Source organism: Eumetopias jubatus, unplaced genomic scaffold (genome assembly GCF_037043125.1).
Source record: "Eumetopias jubatus isolate StellerSeaLion01/CBP00866 unplaced genomic scaffold, mEumJub1_p1.0 scaffold_7, whole genome shotgun sequence".
Taxonomy (NCBI): Eukaryota; Metazoa; Chordata; class Mammalia; order Carnivora; family Otariidae; genus Eumetopias; species Eumetopias jubatus.
The window spans coordinates 116,938,124-116,959,778 of record NW_028274813.1 but is presented as its reverse complement, the minus strand read 5'-3'; the positions used below and the strand labels follow the sequence as shown (position 1 = coordinate 116,959,778).

Sequence of the window (21,655 nt, the reverse complement as noted above, 5' to 3'; positions counted from 1 at the left end):
GACTCTAGTTACCAGAGGAGAATGGGTTCTGTGCAGCAGAGGACAGGGTGACCCTAAGCCTCACCCTAATCCCTAACTCCTAACCCTAACCCTATCCACTATTACCAACCCCACAAAATCAGCAAAATGCATTCCTGTACCTTTCTTAATATAGATGTAAGAAGCTAGATCAGAAGAATTGCAAAACCAAGAGCTCATAAATAGACTGTGCACCCTAAGCAAGTGGCTCTGCACAAACACCTCAAAGGTTATTCAATAGAGTGAAACAAGCAATGTTATACAGCACAATGAATTTTTAAATAAAAACATGTGGTCATATGAATTGATGCAGAAAATGTTCTAACCAAAGTCCAATGTCTGTTGCTGATATAAATACTCATGAAAGCAGGAATAAGGAGTAATTTTCTCATTAAAACTCTAGGAAACACCATGCATAAGTCTGAAGATGGACAGCTCTACTCTGAAATCAGGAACAAGGATGGGATGCTGGTTTTCACCTGTTGCTCAGTATTGTACTGAAAGTTCTACCCAGAAGGATAAGCCAAGAAAGAAGGCATCCACATGTGAAAGGAAACACTAGAACTCTGTCTATTCAGAAACCAGGGATGACATCATCTTATATAGAGCTTCCAAAAGAATCGACAAAAAATGATTAGAGCCGGTTACCTAATTCAGCACAGTTACAGGACAAAATATCAATACACAAAAATCTCTCTTATTTGTATACACTAGCAATGAATCATCTGAAAAGGAATTTAAGAAAACAATTCCATTTTAGGGAACATCAACATGAAGCAAATATTTAGGTATAGATGTAATCAAGGTGCACATCTTGTACATTGAATGTTACAAAACATTGCTGAAAGAAAGTAAGGGAAACCTAAATAATTCTGAAGACACCCCATGGTGATGAAAAGACATGCTATTGATAAGATGGCAGTAGAACACAAGGCGATGTGGAAATTCAATGTGTTCCCAAGAAAATTCACAAAGGCCTTTGGGAAGAAATGCACAAGCTAATCCTAACAGTCATATGGAATTTCAAGGGACCACAAGTTAGCCAGAACAATCTTGAAAAAGAAAATCAAGGGTGAAAGGTCATACTTCCAAAGTTCAAATCTCATACAAAGCAACAGTCAAGAAAAAGTTGTGATACTGTCGTAAAGGTATGCATTCACCCTGGAGCAAATAATACATTACATGTTAATTCATTGAATTTAAATTTAAAAATTTTTAAATAAATATATTTATTTATTTAAATAATAACAATTTTTATAACAATTTTAAATAAATATTTATTTATTTAAATAACAATTTTAAATAAATATTTATTTATTTAAAAAATAACAATTTTTATTTTTATGCATACCCTTTTCAAAAGGTATGCATACAGATCAGTGGGATTTAACTGAGACCAGAAATAAACCCGTTCTTCTATGGTCCACTGAATTTTGACAAGGGTGGACAACATTACATTGGGGGACAATTGGTTATCCATGTGCAGAGGAATGAAACTGGGCCCTACCTCATTCCACATAGAAACGTTAGCTCAAAATAAGTAAAGGTTTAAATGTAAGAGGTAAAATTATAAACTCTAGAAGAAATAAATGGGGATAAATCTTCATAATCTTGGATTTGGCAGTGCTTTTAGCTCTGACACCAAAGCATTAGAAAAGAAAGAAAAAATCATATCCTCAAAATTACAAATCTTTTCAGCACGCCTGGGTAGCTCAGTCAGTTAAGCACCTAACTTAATTTTGGCTCAGATCATGATCTCAGGATCATGATATCAAGCCCCATGTCAGGCTCCACGCTGAGTGTAGGGCCTGCAGGTGAGTCTCTCTCCCTCTCCCTCTGCCCCCGACCGCTCACACACTCTCTCTCCCTCGCTCTTAAAAAGATGTAAAAAAAAATTACAAATCTTTGTACATCAGAAGTGACTATCCTGAAAGTGAAAAGACAGCCCCCAGAAGGAAATATTTGTACATTATGTATCTAGTAAGAGACTGTTGTCCAGAATATGTAAAGAGCTTTTACAACTCCTCAACAAAAAGACCACCTAATTTTAAAATAGACAAAGGACTTGGATAGCCCCTTCTCCAGAGAAATCATGGGGAGTTGGGTGTTTAATGCATACAGGGTCTCCCTCAGGGAGAATGAACATGTTCTGGAGAATGAGGTACAACCGTGGGAACTCAGCTAAGGCCAGAGCACTGTGTAGAGGGGAAACACAAGTGGGGGAGTGGGAGAGGGAGAAGCAGGCTTCCCACTGAGCTTGGCGCCCGACGCGGGGCTCAATCTCAGGACCCTGGGATCATGACCTGAGCTGAAGGCAGACACTCAGATTGAGCCACCCAGTCGTGCCATGTTAGTCTTGTTTTATTTTCAGTTATACTTGAGCCTTGAGCAACTCGGGCCTGAACTCTGTGGGTCCACTGATAGGTGGAAATTTTCCCTGGTGAATACAGTATGATACTATGAATGCATTTTCTCTTCCTTGTGATTTTCTTATTAACCTTTCCTTTTCTCTAGTTTATTTTATTGTAAGAACTTAGTATGTAATATATGCTACATACAAAATATGGGCTAATCGACAGTTTATGTTGCTGGTAGGGCTTCTGGTCCACAGTAGGCTATCAGTAGCTATGTTTTTTTGGGGGGCTTAAAAGTTATATGCGGATCTGTGGCTTCCTGTGGGGTCAGCCTCACTGACCCCCACAGTGTTCGAAAGTCAGCTGTATTTCAGAGCTGGGGGTAGACAATAATTTTTAGGGGTCTTGGGCCTTTAAAGATCTTAGTTCAAAACTCAGATTAGCTGGGATACTGGGCAGTGCAGTGGGGCGGGGTTGGGGGGGGCATTTCTGAGATCCTCCAGCCTGAGAGCAGCTGATGTCCCAGTGGGTCGTTACCTGACTGCATGTGGGAACCCCCTGGGGGGAAGCACCAATGGGAGGACAGGCAGGTGCTCAGCATTTTCAAGCTCCTCTACTGACCACAGCATGTGGCCAGGGTGGCCGTGTCCACTCTGGGTGCCCTAACTTGGCCCAGCCGTGCAGGTTCCTGGGCGGATCACCTTGCAGAACTGCAGGAAATGAGAATTGGCCTTCCCACCTTCCCACTCTCCTCCCCTGCTGAAATTGGAGCTCTCCATCTTAAATCTTGGACCTTGTTATGTCATCGCTGTGAGGGTCAGGGGACAGGAGGGGGCTCCTGGCACACAGGACAGAGTGTGGCCTTAGTAGCTCAACAGATGTGAGTTCGAATCCCGACTCTGCCCTGTACCAGCTCTGCCATCTGGGAAAGGCTCTGAACTGCCGTTGCCCCCCTGCAAAGTGGGGCGGAGCTAATGCCGCCTACCTGCAGGATCTCCATGAGGCTCATGGAGGGGAGGCTGGGAGACGCGTGCGTCCCCTCTGCCCCAGCTCTGCAGCTGGGTGCACGAGGGTCTCGCTGGCTCTGCCATCTTGGCATCAGCCCTCCTGTGTGCACACCTTCTCCTGGGCTCCCTGACTCTTCCCACCCTAGGTCAGGCTCCCCCTTCTCACCGTAGGTTAACACCCCCTCCCCAGGGACGGTGGAGGTCTGCCCTTGCTGTGCCAGGGGCTCATTGATGCCTCTCCCCTTGCCTGCCTTCCACCGTGGTTCCACCATGACTGAGTGCAGTGCAGCCTACTTTTCCCCATCCATTGCCTGTGAGGCCACTGTCCGCCCTCCCAGAGATCCCTGGTACCATCCACACCGGCCCCTTCCAACCACCCAATCTGGTATTGTGGCCATAGCCAGCTCCAGAAACGCAGCAGCATTAAGTCATGCCTTGCTAAGACCTGCACTTGCCCCAACTCACTGTGGGCCCATAGGATCGGGCCCCGGCCTGCCTTTGCAGCCCCCTCTCGCTTACTCCCTCACTCACCTCAGATCCTCCCACCTGGGCCCTCCCACCTCAGGACCTTTGCACATACTGTTCTCTTTCCTGGAATTCTCTCTCCTAGATACATAATGAGCTCTGACTCAATTACGCCTTGTTTGGGGGTTGAGTACCCACCCCACCATATTCAGTCCACTGCAATGCATTCTTGTACCACCTTATACTTTTCCAATAAATGAGCTTGATCATGTGATTCGTGGCCCTCTATCCCACTAAATGGCAAACTCCATGAAGCGAGGGCCAGGCTGGATTTTGCCCATCATTATAACCCTTCAGTTGGTATGGCGCCTGGCACAAACGAGGAACATTTGGACTGAGTGTATAGGCTTGTGTCTCTCGTGTACCCGTTAATAGTTTCTTTAAGGAGCAAGTGCAGAGTAACAACAGGGAAATGGTCCGGTTTACCAGATGTGTGAGTGCCCACTGGGACACTTTTTATCACAGATAAAATACAGGACCCCTGCTTAGAATCTCAGCCAGGTAACAAATGACTTTTTTAGGATATGTTCCAAATATTGTAGGGGACATAGTTAAACAAAAATTACTTGTTTATGTCATCTTCTACCGTGGCTGGAAAACCAGTACAATTTTTGCTAAATCTGACCACCCTGTGCTGGAGCGTGCCCACTTCTCTTGATGCTTCTGTGCCCTTCCTTCCTCCCTGGCACCGTACTTGCTCAGGTGCCGGCAAGAATAAGATCCCCTGCCCTCAAGGAACCCGCAGTCTAGTGTAAGAGACGAGACCGCAAACACAAATCTCTGAGGCAACGCCAAGTCTATTTCTGAGAATTTAGAGGCTCTGGTTGGAATAGGGACAGCCTTGGAATTTAGCAGATACCACAGATCATGGCACAGAAAAGCAAGTCCAGAAATAAACCCACATTTCATAAGACTATAGATTTGAAATCACTGATGAAAGGATTATTCAGTAAGTTATGTTAGGGCAATTCATTAACTACCTGGACAAAATCAAATTAGATCCTCATTGCTTTGAGCCTCACACCCCATTTTCTCGGTCTCCTCATTTTGTCTGATATGGTGTTTGTTTCTGTGCATAAGGTCGGCTGTGTCTCCTGGTCTTATACAGAAAGTGTCCCATGGGGCTAGGCAGCACTGTCACCCTGGTCACCAGACCCTGTGTCCCCTGTCATGAGTGCTGCAGGAGTGCTGAGGGACAGGGCTTGCCCTCGGGCCAACTGTTGGCAGTGACCGGCCTCCACAACTGGGGACCTGCTTGTACCAGTGCGGCTGCTGGGAGGCCTGGCCGTAGGTGCCGGGTTTGCTGGGTGGGATTGTCAGATCAGATACAGGACCCCTGCTCCCAGCACAGTGAGCTGAGAGGCCCAGCCCCAGCTGCTGTGTGTGCGCTGCTGGGTCGCACTGGCTCCCATCCTCCCTGGACAGGAGTCTCCTTGCAGGACTGCTGGTCCCAGCCAAAGTGCCCGCCAGGAACGGTGGGGCCTGATCCACTTTGCAGGGGCACCTGCTGGGATGGGAGTGTTGGGGAGGTGGGTCCACAGGGGACCAGCAGGGTGTGGAGTGCTAGCAAGATAGATGGAAAGCATGAGAATTGGCTCCTGCAAACACCAGGGTAACTTCAGAAGGAGGGCAGGAAAGTGCTGAGGCCCGGGCCTTCTGTTCCCAGAGAAAGCCCCTACGGATCCTTGCCCTCCAGCACACACGCTATGTTAGACAATGATTCTCCAAACTGCTGCCCCCATGCTAGGTCTTAGATGGGCTGTCGCACCACGCTGGTGGTGTAAGAGGGGAGCCTCCAGCTCTCCCAGAGTGATGTCCCCTTAATTTTCAAAGCTCCCCAAGATAAGCTGTGAAGATTTTCAAAGCCAGACATTATGCAGGTTCGTCTTCCTGGGGAGGTCCTCAGACGCGGGGTACCCGATGTGGGGCTTGATGGCCTCACTCCCCACGGAGGATCTCTGCGTCTCTGACATCCCTTTGGATTGTGGCTATTTGTGCTCGGGTTTTGACTTCGGACCTCGTCTGAGCCCCCGCTGCCCTGTGGATGTGGCCCTCTCCTCAAACCCCCCGCTGCAGAAGGCCTGTCCTCCAGTCTTCAGGTCCTTTCCAGAGTGGGCGGCCTTCCGTGTGTGTTGTCGGGTCCATGCGAGGAGGTGAGCTCGGCATCTTCCCGCTCACTCGTGCTCTCCACTGTGATCTGCACACTCATATTTTTAATTAGGTAGGAAAGTAGAGAGAACCAGAAACCAGAAAGCCTTTAATGCTGTTTTTTAAATATTTCCCATGTAGTTCTCTTTACCGATGTTATTTTTTTTTTTTAAAGATTTTCTTTGAGAGAGGGAAAAGGAGAGACAGCGAGAGAGGGAACACAAGCAGGGAGGAGAGGGAGAAGCAAGCTCCCCACAGAGCAGGGAGCCCAGCGTGGGGCTCGATCCCAGGACCCCGGGATCATGACCTCAGCTGAAGGCAGCTGCTTCACCGACTCAGCCACCCAGGCGCCCCTACCGATGTTATTTTTTAACGTGGCTGAGATTTACTGTCTAGTGTCCTTGCATTTTTAACCTTGAGGAAGCCCGTTGGCGATGCCTGGAGCACAGGTGTCCCTGTACAGGTTTGCAAACGCCCCAGGATTTTATCTAGGATTAGCACTTTCTCCTTAGTTTTGAGGGACAGGTTTCCCGCTTTTTCCTTTCCACATTTTGTCATCCTGCTGACTCCTGGACTACAGGGCTTCGGATGGGAAACTGATCTAATCTTACTGTGGATCCCTTGCACATTGCGAATTGCTTCTCTTGGACTTTTTCCAGTGTTTTTTCTCTTGGTTCTTGGCAGTCTGGGTCTCTGTGATGCATCCTGCTTGAAGCACATGGAAATTCTCGAGTATTTAGATTCATGACTTTCAGTACATTTGCAAAGTTTTCAGCCATTCTTTGTTCCAATTGCCTGTCTGACATTGACCTCCTACCTTCCCTTCGGAGACTGCTGTGTTGCTGGTGCTCCTGATGGACTCACCTGGGTACCTCGGGCAGGTGCTCATTTTTTTCCCCTTCAGTTCCCTCCATTTTGAGTTGTTTTCTGTGTGTTGTGTAAGATAATCGTCCAAATCCTTTCTTTCTCTCTTCCTGTTTTTTTTTTTTTATTTCTAGTTTCACTACATTGTCATGAGAAAGATAGTTGAAATGATTTCAATCTTCTGAAATTTGTTAAACCTGGTTTTGTGAACTAAAATGTCATCGATCCTGGGGAATGCTCCGTGTGCATTTGGGAAGAATGTGCATTCTTTTTCTATTGGATAGAATGTCCTGCATGGGTCCATCAGTCCATTTGGTCTAAAGTAGAGTTGAAGTCCAGTGTTTCCATATTGATTTTCTGTCTAGATGGCTTATCCATTGTTGAAAGTGTGGTCATGGACTCCCGTACTATTATTATCTATTTCTCCCTTCAGATCTGTCCATATTTGCTTGACATATTTAGGTGCTCTGAGGTTAGGTGCAAATATATTTATAATTATTCAATTTTCCTGTTGAATGGACCCATTCACCATCCTATAAGGGCCTTCTTTGTCTATTGAGACAGTTTTTGACTTAAAGTCGATTTTGTCTGCGGTAAGTGTAACCATATTTGTTTTCTTCTGTTGACCACTTTTGTGACCTGTCTTTTTTTAATTTCTTCACTTTCAGCTTATGTGCCTCTTTAAATCTAAACTGAGTCTCTTGTAGACTGTATAAATTTATAGTATACCCTATGATCTGTGAAGTCAAGATCTCCTCTGCCCTGTTCCTTTTGGCACCATTCTCTAAAATTTTATGAGAAGAGTACTTTAGATAAATTTTAGTATCATTTTGTCCAATTTTAAGTACCTGAATTGGTATTTTTTAAAAAGATTTTATTTATTTATTGGACGGAGAGAGACAGTGAGAGAGAGAACACAAGCAGTGGGAGTGGGAGAGGGAGAGGGAGAAGCAGGCTTCCCACGGAGCAGGGAGCCCGATGCGGGGCTCGATCCCAGGACCCTGGGATCATGATCTGAGCCGAAGGCAGATGCTTAATGACTGAGACAGGTGCCCCTGAATTGGAATTTTAAAATTTTATTTTATATTAAATTTATATATTAACTTTGGAGAACTTGTAATTTTGTTCTAGTAACTATTCTGTTTTGGAACATAGCATATCTTTTCATTGGTCCAAATCTTTCACATAGTTTTATAGTATTATTTAGATAGGTGTTTTATTTATCCTTAATTTTTCAATGTTTTCCTTTAAAATTTTCATGGTATCTCTCTTCATTTTCATTTCTCATTGGTATCATTAAGGAAAAAGATAGAGCAATTAATTTTGTATATTTATCTTTGGATAATATATATTAACCAAACAGCTGCCAAAGTCACTTAATTCTAGCATTTCTGTAAACCTTTAGGCTTCCTAGTTATAAAACCCAGTGAAAAATAATAACAGACTAAAAATAACTTGGTATTTTCTCCAAATATCATACTGATTTTTTTTTCTTATTGCATTTGTTAACATTCAACAATATCAGTATGATTGGTAGTAGTTGTAGGCAAGAAAACCAATTTTAACAGAAATACCTCTTAGCGTTTTTCAAGTTTGGTTTCTATTTTCAGGTCAATAACTCCATCGTCTTTAAGAAGGTATTCTCATTGTGATTGTACTTCAAGGTTTTATTAGATAAGCCACTTATGAATTCTGTCCAACAAGTTTTCTGCATCTATTGATATCCTATGGCAGTCTCCTTTTTTGATGTAATTCTTATGTTGGAAGATTTTTCATATCCTGGATTCACTGGGTCATGATGCGTGCTTTTGATACCCTGCGCCTTGTTTCAATAAAATTTTGTTCTATAAATATTAACTTATAAACTTATAAACATGCTAGATGTTTATAAGTGAGATTGTATACTACAAAAATCTTTATCAGTTTGCGCTGTTGGTAATATTGACTTTATAGAGTCAATTATGTAATTTTCTATCTTTTTCTATACCTTGAATTCATTTAAATCATTTGAATAATCTATTTTTTAATGATTAGCTAACTCTGTGAAGCTATCTGTTTCAAGGGCTGTATTACTAGTATCATTATTAGGATTGATGATAGATTTTTTTCTTTCAAGTTGAGATTGATTTAAATTTTCTAGGTATCCTTGGTCAATTTTCTAGTTCTATTTCATCAGAAATTGTACTGTTATAACAGGTATAACAATACACAAAGTTACCCATCCTCTCTCTATTTTTTAAACTTATTTTTAGAGTTTTACCCAGTGTCATAAATACTAATAATGAGTATTTTCTATATATATGGTTTATGACATCTTTCTCACTTGGGACCTTGTATATTTTTTCACTATTCCATGTTAATCAAACTTTATAATGACTATGGTGGTTATTTAAAATGTATTTTATTATTATTTATATATATATATATATATATATTTATATTTAAGTGTAATACTGGTTTCTGGAGTCAAATTCAGTGATTAAGCACTTACATATAATACCCCCCAATGCTCCTCACAACAAGTGTCCTCCTTCATGCCTGTCACCAATCTAGCCCTTCCCCACCCACCTCCCTCCATCAACCCTCAGTTTGTTCTCTATGGTTAAGAGTCTTTTATGGTTTATTTCCCTCTTTCTTCCTCCTGGCCCCATCCATATGTTCATCTGTTTTCTTACTCACATTCCAAATATGAGTAAGACCATGTGGCATATGTCTTTCTCTGACTCACTTCTTTCCCTTAGCATAATACACTCTAGTTCTATCCATGTTGTTGCGAATGTCAAGATTTCATTCTTTTGGATGGCTGAGTCATATTCCAGTGTGTGTGTGTGTATGTGTACCACATCTTCTTTGTCATGGTGGTTTTTTAAATGGCTTTTTATTTAAATGTCCCTCTTTATTCTGATGAGTGCTCTTAAGTTTGCTTATTTTATTTTTAGTTTTTAGTGCTGTTAAGTTAAATTCCACCTTTTCTGATATTAATATTGCCACCTCAGCTTTATTTTTATTTGCATTTGCTGATATTTTGCTTTTTATTTTTAATCTTTATTACACTTGCTAAGACTTGTTTTTATTTTTTACTTTTTTAAAAGATTTTATGTCTTTATTTGACAGAGACACAGCAAGAGAGGGAACACAAGCAGGGGAATGGAAGAGGGAGAAGCAGGCTTCCCGCTGAACAGGGAGCCCAATGTGGGGCTCAATCCCAGGACCCTGGGATCATGACTTGAGCTGAAGGCAGACGCTTAACGACTGAGCCACCCAGGTGCCCCAAGACTTGCTTTTATAAACAATATATTTTACATGCAGTCTTCCTTTCCTATTTAATGGAATTCAGCTCATTCATTGTAAGTATTTTAGTTGCTTCATTAAATTTTATGCTTTAGATCTAATTGTTATTGATTGTTTCACTTTGTTGTTTTTTCTTCTATTTCCTCTTCGTTTTTTTTTTTTCTGGTTTGATTCTTTATCCTTCCCTTAAAATGTTCTAGTTAATTAAGAAGTCCTAGGGGCGCCTGGCTGGCTCAGTCATTAAGCATCTGCCTTCGGCTCGGGTCATGATCACAGGGTCCTGGGATCGAGCTTCACATCGGGCTCCCTGCTAGGCAGGAAGCCTGCTTCTCCCTCTCCCACTCCCCCTGCTTGTGTTCCCTCTCTCGCTGTCTCTCTTTGTCAAATAACTAAATTAAAAAAAATTAAAAAGTTCTATTTTCTTCTCTCCTACGCCACTCATGGTTCCTACTGTCCCTGTAAGACTTACAAACAAATTTCTCAACCATTATGTGGAAGAAAGAGGACCCCCATGTCCCCAGTCCAACTGCTTTCCCCCCCTGCTGTGTCTCCTCACAGGAGGAGAGGTTTTCAGATGCTTTACTTCCTCTCTCTTCCTCAGTAGGTAAGACCATTAGAATGTTTCATTTGCTTTCTCTCTCCACCCCCCCATTCTTATGCTTTCTAGATGCCGTTACAGTGCTTTAGTTTCAGACTTCGATAAGTTTTCCCTTTTCAGACTGGCTTCCCTATGTCAGTAATCCATACTGAACACTGGTGATGAACGTGTGCTGGTGCGGATGGTGGTTGCTGCCCCCAGTCACACTCCCATACATTTCTTAAGTTCTGCCAGGGCTCAGTAGTACACTTCGGATACATCAGAGGAGACAGCATGTGCAGCTCCACTGTTCAGCGTCAGTTGCAATGGAAACATGTTGGCTGGAATCGGGCCTGCAATCCTGAGGAGCCTGACAATCCCTGAAACAAAGCCTCTCAGCCTGTGTTCCACATCGAGTGGTGCAGAAAGATGAATGGTAAACACTGAAAAGGGTCCATTCAATTTAGCAGTTGGAACAATGTTCCCAGGGGACTCATTTAGTGGAAAGACAGGGATTCTGTGTGAGGAATGCAGGAAGGCATGAAAGTGCAGCTTGCCGCCACTGGAGGCAGTGCTGAGCCTTTGTCGGGCCCAATACAGAGAGCCACGTCCGTGCCGCTTGCCGCCACTGGAGGCAGTGCTGAGCTATAGTCGGCCACTCCACCAGAAGCAGGGACAGTGCAGTAACTACCTGGTAGAGTGACAGAACTGGTGTGTGAGTTTATGTCTCTTTTCCTTTATTAACTCTGCTCTTCATTCACCTGAAAGTGAGCCAATACTCTTTTTTTAAGAGTAAGATAGGCAGGTAGTTGAGGTTCAATAACTTGCCCAAGGTCACAGTGTTTTTAACCCCTCTGTAACCGTTCCGTTTGCTTCCTGGAGTCCAGAGTCTCTCATGTTTCTTCTCCCTATCTGATATCTTCCCATTCACTTTTTCCTCCCTTCCCCTTGGTCCTTCCTCCGCACTATTCCTTATGTTCCACATATGAGTGAAACCATATGATAATAGTCTTTATCTTCTTGGCTTCTTTCACTTCGCATAATCCCCTCCAGTTTCATCTATGTCAATGCAAATGGTGGGTATTCATCCTTTCTGATGGCTGAGGAATATGCCATTGTATACATGAAGCACATCCTCCTTATCCATTCTTCCGTTGAAGGGCATCTCAGCTCCTTCCACAGTTTGGCTATTGTAGACATTGCTGCCATGAACATTGGGGTGCAGGTGCTCCTTCTTTTCACTACCTCTGTATCTTTGGGATAAATACCCAGTAGTGCAATTGCTGTGTCGTAGGCTAGCTCTATTTTCAACTTTTTGAGGAACCTCCATACTGTGTTCCAGAGTGGCTGCACCAGTTTGCATCCCCATCAACAGTGTAGGAGGGTTCCTTTTTCTCTGCAGCCTCGCCAATACTTGTTTCCTGCCTTGTTAGTTTTTGCCATTCTAGCTGGTGTAAGGTGGTATCTCATTGTGGTTTTGATTTGTATTTTCCTGATGGCAAGTGATGTTGAACCTTTTTCCATGTGTCTGTTGGCCATTTGTATGTCTTCCTTGGAGAAATGTCTGTTCATGTCTTCTGCCCATTTCTTGACTGGATTATTTGTTTTTTGGTTGGTGAGTTTGATAAGTTCTTTATAGATCATGGATAGCAGCCCTTTATCTGTAATGTCGTTTTCAAATATCTTCTCCCATTCCGTGGGTTGTCTCTTCATTTTGTTGACTGTTTCCTTTGCTGTGCCAAAGGTTTTTATCTTGATGAATTCCCAAAAGTTCATTTTTGCTTTGTTTCCCTTACCTTTAGAAATGTGTCTTGAAAGAAGTTGCTGTGTCCCCTGTGAAAGAAGTTACTGCTTGTGTTCTCCTCTAGGATTTGGATGGATTCCTGTCTCACCTTGAGGTCTTTCATCCATTTTGAGTTTATCTTTGTGTATGATGTCAGAGAATGATCCAGTTTCATTATTCTGCATGTGGCTGTCCAGTTGTCCCAGCACCATTTATTGAAGAGACTGTCTTTTTTCCATTGGATGGTCTTTCCCACTTTATCAAAGAGTAGTTGACCATAGAGTCAAGGGTCCATTTCTGGGTTCTCTATTCTGTTTCATTGATCTATGTGTCTGTATTTGTGCCTGTACCATGATGTCTTGATGATCACATTTGTAATGTAGCTTGAAGTCAGGCAGTGTGATGCCCCCAGGTTTGGTCTTCTTTTTCAACATGATTTCTTGGTACTAATGTTAAAGGTGTTTTGCCTCAAGTTCTTCCCTTTAAGTGTAATTATAATGATAATGGTGATTTTTACCTTTTACCATCCATGGGCTCTGATCCTGGGCTCCCATGGAAGATATCCTTTAACATTTTACCAAGCTCATAACAGCTGGGTAAAACCTCAAAGCATGGGCCATGTTTCATCCCCAAACACATATTGTACATCTGCTTTGAGAAGAAACAGATAACCAAAAAATGCCATTGCAAACATAAAGATAAGAAAAACAAAAGAACCTCTCTGGTTCCCATAAGATTCAAGTCATACTGACTTGCACAAACTGAAAACATAAGAAAAAGTCTGTAACTTTCTGGAATGTTCTTCCTCATGATGATGTGTAACTCTGTATGTAAAACAACACAGAACAAATATATAAACCTGCCCCAAATGATCCTTCCCTGGAGCACTCCCTTCTTGTGAAGATTGTGTCTCCCAGGCCGCTGTCCTGAGGTGGGTTTGAATAAAACTCTTCATTTTTCTCTAAACTGTTTAAAACGGTTTGTTCATTTAGTATTGACAGTAACAGTATATTTTCTTTTTAAGTGAAAAATAAATGTTCCTGGTTCACAACTCCAATAGCACAGAAGGGTGGCTATTCTTCATCCTGGACATTTCCCTGCAGAACCAGGCATATGTATATATATTCTAGCTCAAAAGGGCTCATCCTACAAGGATGCTTTGAAGGTCTAAGAAGCACTATCCACTTCCTGGGTGAGACAAGAAATTGAAGCTCTTCCCGCTTAGAGCATTACTTTTTGGGTTTAAAATTGCCTTGGAAATGTGGGAAACCATGGCATTTCCTAAAGCCCAAGCCTTGGAGGGTCTGAGAGCAGCTAACCTTGCCAGGAGCCAGAAACAGCTCTGTAGGCAGGGTTGGTGCAGGAGGAGATGGGGCAGACCTCTGGGGGTGGTCTGCAGCCAGAGGGGTCAGCAAAAGGGGTCGGATGTCTGGGGGGCCCTACCCATGACCCCACCCATACCTGCCCCACTGAGCCAGGTGTTGGGGCTAAGAGGTGCCTCTAGGACCACCTGCACTCACAGAGAGGCACTGGTGTGAGGGTGGGTTGCATGGTACAGGCAGATGCAGCATCCAGTCGGCTCGGGGCACAACCCTCCCTGACCAATCACCATGTGGGGGTGGAGCTACCTCTCTGTGGGTGGACCTGGGGCTGCCCAGGGATGCAGAGGTGGGGCAGGTGAAATGGCGCTCCAAAAGAGTTGACCTGAGTAGTTCCTGGCTGGGTGAGTCCGTGCTGTGGGCTGAGGTGGGGGTTCCGGGGATACGGTGTGGGCTGGGTGGGAGGTGGGGGTCTTAGAAGGCCACAGGCAGTGAGCTAATGCTGCCAACTCAGATGAGTTTTCTTTTCCCCTTGAAAGTCTCTTCTGCCCAAAGTCCATCAACTGGCCATATCCCCCAGACCTGTGAACTCCAGGGCACTTGCTCACCTGAGCTTTTGTGGGGTGGGTTGTAGACATTTCATGGTTTCCCATGTTCCCCAGGAAGAGTGCATGTAAGGATGACACACAGCCCGCAATTTCAGTGGGATGCCCCCTGTCCCCTGTCATAGACAGTGCAGGTAATGGACCTTAAGCAGCACCCTGAGTTCAGCAGGGTGTCCCTGTGCCCCAGAGCACAGGTGTGGTGGCAGTAAGCCCCAGAGCCGTCCCCCAACTTCAGTATTGTGCACTGCCTCTGCCTGGGGATGGTGGTAATGGTCTGTTAGGATGGTGCAGGAGGGTCCTCCGGGTGGGCCCTGGAGGCTGGAGTAAACCAGACCACACTCAAGTGACATGAGAAACAGATGAGTTGAGGAGTAATTTGGAAGAGTAATTTCACTTTTCCAAAAAAGACAGTGTCATTGGTAATCTTACCATTTCGAAGGATGTGGATGGATCTAGAGTGGATTAAGCTAAGCAAAATCAGTAAGGAAAGACAAATCTCCTATGATCTCACTCATATGTGGAACTTCAGAAAGAAAACAGATGAACATAGTTGCGGGGGGCGGGGAAGAGAGAGGCAAATGAGGAAACAGACTCAACCTTAGAGAACAAACCAAGGGTTGCTGGAGGGCAGGTGCATGGGGGGAAGGGCTAAATGGGTGATGGGCATTAGGGAGGGTACTTGTTGGGATGAGCACTGGGTGTCATATGCAGGTGAGGAATCACTAAATCCTACGCCTGAAGTGAATATTACACTGCATGTTAACTAACTGGAATTTAAGTAAAAGAAGAAAAGAAAAAGACAATGTTCTGCTTCATGAAGTGTAGGGTAAAAATGTAGTGATTTTGGCTGTACTATTCTGTAGATGATAGTTTTAAAACACCCTGTTGTAGGATACACTAGTTTCTTACCTCACAAGGGGTCCTCGGAAGGCTGTGATGAAAGATTCAGAGCATTTTCATGTTCCATTGATATGTTACAGTTTGCCCAGGTAGGAAGGTCAGTGCAGAGAAATATGACAGAAGGGGAAAGTAGGTGTGAACCATTCATTAGGTAGCCTTCCACCTTTCTCATGAAAGCCTTGGGCCAGTGTCATTTTGGAAGAAGAGGTGGAATCCTGGAGCTCTGCAGCAGATGGGGGAGTTCCAGGTCTGGGTAAAATTCACAGGGGTCTCAGAGGAGAGCTGAGTGCATTGAGCAGGAGGGTGTGGGCAGGGCGGGCTCCAGGGGTGGCTGTGGGTCTCCCGTGTGAGAGTTGTGACAGGTGAGGGCCGTGAGGAGGTTCCTGGCTGAGGACAGGTGAGGCCCAGGTGGAGAGCTGGCCGAGCATCTTCTGTGCCACCAGCCTCACCCAACATACACGACGTCATCGTCTGTCCCTGTCACTCCGGTTCAGACGTCTCAGAGTTGCCAGGCTGAGACATTTGTTTGAGCTTCTTTCTTTGAGTGTGTGTGAAGTTGCAAAACTTAGATGGTGGAAATGACAGGTCATCAGAACATCTGTTACTCTTTTATTTCCTGCTCTTCTTCCAATCACCAAAGTGAATCATACCTGCTACTGGAAGGGGCTATCTGTGCTTTTTTATTTCCTGTTTCAATTAAATAATGGGAGAACAATCTTCTGAAATACTAAAAGAATCCTTTGTGGGTGTTCATGTTTTCCTCTTCCATGAACCACATTCTGATATTAGAAATTATGTTTTAAAGTAAAACACAGCCTCAGAGCTGTAACAGGGTGCCGTGCCCTTTGTGAGAGGGACACATGGAGAAGGAGTGTAGGTTCTTTAGGAGCTCGGGGAGTGGTGCATCGTGCTCCCAAAGGAAATTGAACCCCCTGTTAGCCTTCCCCGAGGGAGCTGCTTACCTGGTGGCCCATCCTGGGCTCTGGAAGCTTGACCCGGTGAGTCACTTGCAACTTGAGCTGGGGAATTTATGAAGAAAACGGAAGGAATCCTGGAGGGTGCCTGCATCCTTTGTACTTGGACAACTCCATGTAGCAAAGGAACTCATCACCCGTGAGGTGTGTTGGGATCCCTGAGGGAAAGGGCTTCGCTTCGTGGGCTGAGGTTGTGTCTTCATCCTTATCTGGACCAGAGCCATGTTGTGTGGCTATGGAGATCCAGACCCTTATGTGACCACATTATTATTATTATTATTATTATTATTATTATTATTATTATTATTTTAAGAAAGCAATATAGATATTGACTTCGAGATACGAATATCAAAAGGAAAAACACAAGGTCTCCTATATATATAATGATTGAACTTGTGGTATCTCTCATTAATATGGGTAATGTAGGGCTGCCTGTATGAGAAAGATGAAGGGATTATATTTTGATAGAAGTGTGCTGTGCATACATAGTGTTTTATTCTGTCATTTGCCTTATTTCTCTGAAGGGAAAATGGAGTGGTGACTGGAGCTTGGTTTCTGATTTTACGGAATGGGAGACAAGTGAATTGAAAAAGCAGCATTGGTGCTGACACGGTGCTCAGCATCCAGTGAGTGAAGATTTGTAGCTTGGACTTGGAAGTGTCGGTGTTCAGCGAGGATATTGTCCGAGTTTCCAGCACATGGTATCACCTGGCTGGTGTGCCTAATTAGGCCAATTCCTGCCTTTCTAAGGGCAGCTTGAAAGTGGCTTGAAACCCTAGGGCATTTGTGGAGTGATCTGGATGGGACACCTGTGTGGGCCAGTGTAGATACCACCCAGGGAATTCCAGAGCTAATGATGAGCACATTTGTGAGGCTGGAGTTTGCTTCTCTGTGAGAAGCCTTGAGCTGGAGTGGAAAGAAGTTGCTGGGTCTTATGACTCACTGTGTCAGCAGGTCTGAGCCTGGCAGGGTAGTCGGATCAGATAGCTGGGAGGTTGTGATGCCCTGGTGGTGGACCGTCGGTCATGATGGGCAGGCCAGCTTGCTACAGGGACAGAGACCGTGTTCTACTCCCTGGCCAGCCCTCCTGCTGCAGATGTGATAAGAGCGTTGTTCCCTGTTTCGTTCTCGAGCCCTCGGCTCAGCCAGGTGGTGGGTGGGAAGAAGCCCACACACAGCATTATTGATTCTTGCCCAGTGTGCCCCCTGCTTCCTCAGAGGAGGCACAGCAGATGTCCCCTGCCTCGTGTCGGTGAATTCAGCTGGGAGAAGCACTTCTTCCAGAGCCACAAGCCTGAGAAATCCTCTCCACATTCCTGTGCTGTGTGCAAGAGGTCACTTTTTATGTGGAACTGAAATCTTAGCTCCTCTGTTTGGAACTGAGGCCACACAGGACACCAGTCTCCATGAAGGTCTAGTTCCAAGTGGAACCTGATGTGTGAGACTGAGGCTGAACCTGTGCAGTCTGCTGACCCTGCTGCAGGCTCCTTCCTGAAATCTGTGCAGCAAAGCCTGGTTTGTGATGACATCACAGGAAAGAGGGACAGGTTCACCACTCTGCCTGACGACGGGAGGATTCTGGACTTTAATCGCAGGTGGTTGGTGCAGGGAGGAGAGAAGTCTGTTTCCCAGGACCTTGGCCAGAGGGAGATTTGGACCCTGGGATGGGTCTCTGTTCAGCTTTCTCAGATGAGCACCTCAGGCAAGGGGAGGAAGTGTGTGTGCTCACCTGTAACTGAGGAAGGTGTCTGGTTTCAGGTCTCATGTGCAGGTGGAGTCCTCGTGTGGCTCATTTTCCTGATGGTGTTCAGGGTACAGTAGGTGGACCCCCTGGTCCTGCGCATTCCGGTTGTGCAAGAGCCCTGGGGCACCTTTTCCCCAGGGCTTTGGAACAGGAAATAGGAGGGAGTCAGTGGTGAAACCATCAGTGTAGGCCTCTGGTTCTGCCCTGCTGAGATGGACTGGTGACTGTGATAACTGCTATGGAAATACAGAGCATGAGACAGGGCAGGGGTGCTGAAGGGGAGGTGGGGGTGGTGCTTGCTATTCACATAGGTGCTAGTGGGCCCTCACAAGGAAGGTGATCCTTGAGTCAAGATCTAAAGAAGGTGAGTGATATCACATCAAGAGCATTCTAAAGGGAAGGGAAAACATGTGCAAAGGCCCTGGGGCAGGAGCACACCGGGTATGTCCAGGAGCAGCAAGAAGACACTGTGGCCACAGGAGACAGCTTAGGACATGACCTCAGGGAGCTGACAGAGGGAGACAGAAAGCCATTGCAGGGTTGTGACCCCATGGGACCCTTTTTCACTGGGCCATCCTGACTACAGTGTTGAGAACAGATGACAGAGGGTTGAGGATGGGCAAGGGAGGGCCATGATGAAGGTTTTCCAGGAACTCAGGTAAGAGATGGGCTCCAGTGTGGACCAGACAGGTGGCCTTGGAAGAAGTGGTCAGTCATGTTCTGGTTGCATTGAAGATGGAGCTCACTGGATTTGCTGATGGGTTAGATACTGGGAATGGGAGAAAGGAGGAATTGGTGTAACACCCAGCTTTGATTGGTTGTCCTGAGCGAAGGGAAGGAGGAGGTTTCTGGGGGTAGGAGGTTGTCTGTGTTCTGCACGCTCGGGAAGGTGCCTTTCTCAGTGTATCTGCTGATGTGTGTGTCTGGGAGAACAGTTAACATCTACTCCCTCAGCAAATTTCAAGTACAAGTGTTCCCCACTTTTTAAAAGTTCACGGTGAGACACTGGCTTTCTTTGAAAGATCTACGTCATTGCCTGGCTTCAGTAACAGGAAGAAACCTGAAGAGGATTTCCCTCTTATGAAAAAAGTCAAAAACTGAGCATCGCGTTCAGCATCTGTTTTGCTGGGAGCCACTGTAGAGGCGGCGAACACCACAACCAGCTCCTTCCTGGGAACCGCTCACCATGTCCAGCCCCCAGCGCTTTGAATTGTGTCTGTGAGCATCAGCTGTGCTTTATCTCCATCCATTAGGAATTTGTGTCCTGAGGCCTAAGGAAAGCCAAAGAGAAGTCATTTTTGGAGTCTGAGCTTGCTCACTATTTTTTCTGTATAAATGAATGGTAATTCCTCCCTTGGTTTACACCATTTCTGCTGTGAAAGGTTTCCTAAGATCAATGTACTTTCAAATAGTGGGGGAAACTATACCCCATCCTGCTGGGTTAGCTTTAGTCTCCATGCTGCACAGAATGTTCCATGACTTACGGATTTTATCACTTGAACATTGTGCCTCTGACCACCTTCCGTGCCCCCCATCCCCGAATCTGGCAACCACCAGTCTGTTCTCAGTATCTATGCGTTCAGTATATTTTTCCATGTGGAACGTCCATGAACATCTGGTATTTGTCTTTCTGTGTCTGAGTTACTTAGCATAATGCTCCCAAGGTCTCTGTTTCTATGTCTGGTTATTGTGAATAATGCTGCAGTGAACAACGGAGTGCATCTATCTTCTTGAGGTAGTGTTTTTGTGTTCTCTAGATAAATACTCAGTAGAGTAATTCCTGGGTCATGTGGTAGTTGTGTTCATTTTTTCAGGAACCTCTATACTGTTTGTCACAGTGGTTGTACCAATGTACATTCCCACCAACAGTGCACAGGGTCCCCTTGTCTACACACCTTTGACCACACCTGGTTTCTGTCTCTGGGACCATTGCCGTCCCAACAGTTGTGAGGTGATAGCGGATTACAGGTTTGACTTATGTTTCCCTGACGATGATTTGTGATGTTGAACAACGTTTTCTGTGTCTGTTGGTCACCTTGGTGCCATCTTTGGAGCGTATCCGCTCACATATTCTCCCCATTTTTTATACAGGTTTTTGTTTGTTTGTTTTGATTTGTATGAGTGTTTTGGGTATTTTGGATATTAGCCTCTTCTCACACATATGATTTGCAGTTATTTTTTCTCATTGGGTAGTCCACCTTTTAAGTTTTTTATTAGTATTTTTTTTTTTTTTTTTTGCTGTGCAGAAGATTTCAATTTCATGTCGTTCTACTTGTTTATTTTTGCATTTGTTGCCTTTGCTTTTAGTGTCCGATCTAAAATACTCTTTGCCAAAACCATGTCCAGAAACGTACTACCTGTGCTTTCTTCTCAGAGGTTTATGGATTCAGGTCTTATGTTCAAGTCATTCATCCATTTAAATTTTTGTGTAAGAAAGTGATGCAGTTCCATTCTTCTGCATGTAGCGTGTGGTTTTCCAGTGCAGTTCACTGAAGAGTCAGTCCTTTCCACACTGCATATTGTCTGCTGCTGTGTCGTCAGTTAAGACCATAGCTGTGTGGGTTAGTTTCTCAGCTTTCTTCTGCTTCTGCTTCTGCTTCTTCTTCTCCCTCCTCTTCCTCCTTCCTCCGTTTTTGTCTTAGCGTTTTCCTTTGAGAAAATATTTCTCCCGTAAGAATATACGCAGTGTGGACTTCATTGATTACATGTCATACTATTTGTTAGGACACTTCTCTGACATGTGATTTTTAAATGAGTAGCTGGATCTATAGCTCCCAACAGGTTAAACATTTGGGCAGAACTTCTCAAGTCATGTTATATCCTTCCATCAAATACGGATTGTGTGTGATTGTCATCTTTTGTGATGCTATCAGTTGTGATGATGGATATCTATATTTCCTTCTCCATGATAGTTTTATTAAAGTGATTTTAAGTTTTCTTAAAAATGTGCATTCTAAATCATCCTTATTTTATAATATATATTTATATAAAACATGTTTAAACAGAAGCATTTATTGGAATCAGCTGTTGAAACAGCTGATTAATAAATATTAATAAATATTAATTCCCATTCAGAGTTAATAATATCAGAGCTAAGTTTAAATAAACTTTTAATGTACTGACTCTAATGAGTAAACTTTGCCAAAAATGCTATGACTATCATTTTCCGAGCTTTCTATTCTATTCCATTGACCTGTGTGTCTGTTTCTAGACCAGCACCATACAATTTTATTTTTCCAAAAAAATAAACTACAGAGATTTTTTTTATTTAAAAAATGCAATAGCCTAGTATCATGTACCGACAAGAGTTTCATTAACAAAACAATTAATAGGAGAGCATATCTGTTGCAAAAATTAAAGACAGATTTTCATGGCAGGAAGTTAGTGCCAAGTCAGTGACTCCTGAATTCGTCAGAGTATGGCCGGCAGCTCAGGGATGCTACGTTTTCTTTCACTAAAGACACGTTTCTTGGGCAGTTTAACGTCCCCCACCCTTAGTATTTAATGCTGTCAAAGCTATGATTAATATTTTATTCAGAATTTTTA

The 21,655-nt window shown here is 44.2% G+C and overlaps 1 pseudogene; it reads left to right on the top strand.

Moving 5' to 3' along the window:
* Positions 1 to 21,655, top strand: part of LOC148163972 (acrosin-like) — a 240,030-nt pseudogene that overhangs the window by 37,377 nt on the left and 180,998 nt on the right.